Source organism: Pteropus medius, unplaced genomic scaffold (assembly GCF_902729225.1).
Source record: "Pteropus medius unplaced genomic scaffold, Ma_sr-lr_union100, whole genome shotgun sequence".
NCBI lineage: Eukaryota > Metazoa > Chordata > Mammalia > Chiroptera > Pteropodidae > Pteropus > Pteropus medius.
In genome coordinates, this window is record NW_024344433.1 from 2,229,678 (window position 1) to 2,233,687 (window position 4,010).

Consider the following 4,010-nt stretch of genomic DNA (forward strand, 5'->3'; position numbering starts at 1 on the left):
GTATCTTATTGGATTTGATTTGAATTTCCCTGCAAATTAATTTTTTAATTATAGTTGACATTCAATTTTATATTAATTTCAGGTGTACAGCATAGTGGTTAGACATTTATATAACTTATGAAGTGATCACCCTTATAAATCTGGTACCCTCCTGACACCATACATGGTTATTACAATATTATTGACTATATTCCCTATGCTGTACTTTATATCCCTGTGACTATTTGTAACTGCCAATTTTTACTTCTTAATCTCTTCCCCCTTTTCACTCAGCTCCCAACCCTCCTCCCACCTGGCAACCATCAGTTTGTTCTCTGTAACTATGAGTTTGTTCCTGTTTTTCTTGTTCATTTATTTTATTTATTTATTCTTTAGATTCCACATATAAGTGAAATCATATGGTACTTGCCTTCCTCTGTTTGACTTATCTCATTTAGTATAATATCCTCTAGGTCTATCCATGTTGTCACAAGTGGTAAAATTTCATTTTTTATGCCCAAGTAATATTCCATTGTGTGTGTGTGTGTGTGTATCTATATCTATATATATATCTCTCTATATAGATATATCTATATCTATATATATCTATATCTATATCTATATCTCACATTTTCTTTATCCAGTCATCTATCAATGAGTACTTGGGTCTTATTTTCTTATCCAATCAACTACCCTATATCTTTTGTTTGGAGCATTTAATCCATTTACATTTGAAATAATTATCGATAAGTATGTAGTTATTACCATTTTATTATTCATATTTTTTATTTTTTCCCTTCTTCATAAAAAAGTCCCTTTAACATTTCCTGTAATACTGGCTTGGTGGTGATGAACTCCTTTTGCTTTTTCTTGACTGGAAATCTAAATCTTATTTAGATTTTAAATAATAACTTTGCCAGGTAGAATAATCTTGGTTGTAAGTCCTTGCTTTTCATCACTTTAAATATTTTGTGCCAATACCTTCTGGCCTGCAAAGTTTCTGTTGAGAAATCAGCTGACAGTCTTATGGGAGCGCCCTTGTTGGTAAATAACTGCTTTTCTCTTGCTGCTTTTCAGATTCTCTCTTTGTCTTTAAACTTTGGCATTTTAGCTATGATGTGGGGCAAGTTTGATGGAGAGTTGGTTTTGGTGCCTACCTGCATCTGGGCCCAACAAAGGAACAACATGGTGAAGAGAGCTTCCCCTCCAGCCCTTGCCCTGAACCTAGACAGCTCAGTTCATCCCGTTACGTCCCTGGTGCTTTTCGAGTTGCTGCCCAGCTTGGAACTCAGAGTGAGTAAGTCCATGCGTGGGCCCTTTAAGAGGGCACCTGGGTTTCTAGCAGCCCTCCATCTCTCTCAGCCACAATCTCTGCTGGTTTTTCACAGCCAGAATTTATGGGGACTTCTCTTCCCAGCGCCGGAGCCCTGGGCTGGAGAGTCTGGTGTGGGACTGGAACTCCTTGATCCTCGAGAGCCAAGATAGCCCTCCTGATTGTTAACTGGCACATGCGGATGTGGCACCCGCTTGTTCTGTGTCTCTGTCCCTCTTACCAGTCTCTACATGACTTCTTTTTATATTCTTATTTATAGGAGTTCCATTCAGCTAGACTTCAGGTGGTTCTCAAGGTTGATTGTTCGATAATTTAGTTGTAATTCTGATGTGGCCGTGGGAAGTGAGCACAGCGTTTTCTTTCCACTTTACTGATTGTGTCTTTTGACACACGAAGATTTTCAATTTTGATGAGGTCCACTTAAACTATTTTTTCTTTAGTTGCTTGTTCTTTGGGTGTCATATTTAAGAAACCATCGCCTAATCCAAGGTCATAAAGATTTATACCTATGTTTTCATCTAGGAGTTTAATAGTTTACTTTTATATTTAGGTGGTTGATCTACTTTGAATTAAGTTTTGTATATGGTGTAAAGTAAAGGTTCAACTTCATTCATTTTCATGTGGATTCCAGTTGTCCCAGCACTATTTGTTGAAAAGACTATTCTTTACCCATTGAATGGTCTTGGTGAGCTTGTTTAAAATCAATCGATCATATATGTATTATTCTATTTCTGAACTCTCAATTCAGTTTATTGATCATTACGTCTATAGTTCTGTCCTTACACCATCACCTTATTGTCTTGATTACTGTAGCTTTTTTTGTAGGGTCTTGTAGATTTTGAAATCTGGAAGTGTGAGTCCTCCAAATGTGTTCTTTTTCAAGGTTGTTTGGTCACTTTGAGTCTCTTGCAATTACATGAATTTTAGGTCTGGTTTATTTCTGTAAAAAAGCATTTGGAACTTTGAGAGGGGATTTCATTACATCTGTGGATGAATTTGGGGAGTGCTGCCATCTTAACATTATTAGGTTTTCCTATTCATAAACATGAAATGTCTGTTATTTAGATCTTTAATTTTGTTCTACAAAGTATTGTAGTTTCAGTGTTCAAATTTTTGTACTTCTTTGCTTAAATATTTTTGTATTTTTCTTTTTAATACTATTATAAATAGAGTTGTTTTCTTAACTTTATTTTTGACTTGTTCATTGACAGCATATATAAATGCAATTAATTTAAAAATATCGATTGTGTATTCTCTAACTTTGCTGAACTAGTTTATTTTAATAGTTTTTGTGTTGTTGTTGATTCTTTATATATAAACTCATGTCACCTGCCAATAGATATACTTTCACCTTTCCAGTAGGATGCCTTTTATTTCTTATCTTCATGAAATTTAGCTGATTTTCTTGACTAAATGCTCCCTGCATTGCTGTAAGTCATTGGTTATTTTCAGATTTCTATTTCCAAAGTTGCTTCTGAGAAATCTTACCAGTTTTCAAATTGCTTTTATGGAGGGGCAAACTTTTGGAGGCCATTTTCTGATGTCACCTCAGTCTTTTAATTGGAATGGTTCTTTTATTTATATTTCATATGATTATGCCCTCTTAAAATTTGTTTTCTATTTATGTCATCTATTTTATGTTTCTTTTTTCTCCCTTGTTGCCTTCTTTTGTATTAATAAAATATTTTTGTTATTCAATTTCCCTTTTTCCATTGGCTTATTAGTTTTATATTCTTCATCTATTGCCTTTGAGTATAAATGAATGTTTTTACCATTCCTCAGATGATTGTATGATCTGGGAACACTTTAACTCTGTTTACCCCTCTCATGTCTTTGTGCTATCATAGTAATCAGAAATTTTAATTCCACATGTATTTTATTGTCCTTAAGCCATCATTATTTTTTGTACAGTTAATATATTTGTTTAAATTTGCCCATTATATACTTTATCCCATGTTCTTTTAGTTTCTGTGATTTTCTTCTCTTTTTCTTCCTTCCTCCCTTCCTTCCTTTCTTTTCTTCTTTTAGTGGGGGAATTAGCATTATTATTATTTTGGTTAAAATTTTTTCTCTAGTATTTCATTCAATGTAAGTTTTATTTTAATAAATACTTCTCAGTTTTTGTTGGATGGACTTGAGATTAAAAGTATATTTTACCTTCAGTTTTGAAAGATATTTCACTGGGTATAGAATTCTAGATTGTAACATATTTTATTTCAGCACTTAAAAAAAAATCACTCCATTGTTTTGGCTTCCATTGTTTCTATTAGAAAGTTAACTGTTACTCTCATTGTTACTCCTCTGAAGGTAATGTGTTTTCCCCACTCTGGCTGCTTTCAGGATTTTTTTTTTGTCTTTGGTTTTCCATCGTTTTTTCGTGGTGTATCATAGGAGATACTGCAATGCTCCACACTGTCCCTTTGAATACTTCCACCTGTAGGTGATTAGACTGAGATCAAACAGGAAAACACCAAAAGACAAAAATATTGCAGTGCTTCTAATGATTAATTCGACATAGTGGTAATTAAGTTCATTTCTGTAGGAACTTTAGCCCCTTTTGTTCTAGAAAGATGAAGAGCCAAGTCCAGTTCTTGGCATATAATCAGTGTTCTGTAAATCAAGGGTCCCCAACCCCCAGGCCACAGATTGGTACCGATTCATGGCCTGTTAGGAACCGGGCCACATAGCAGGAGGTGAG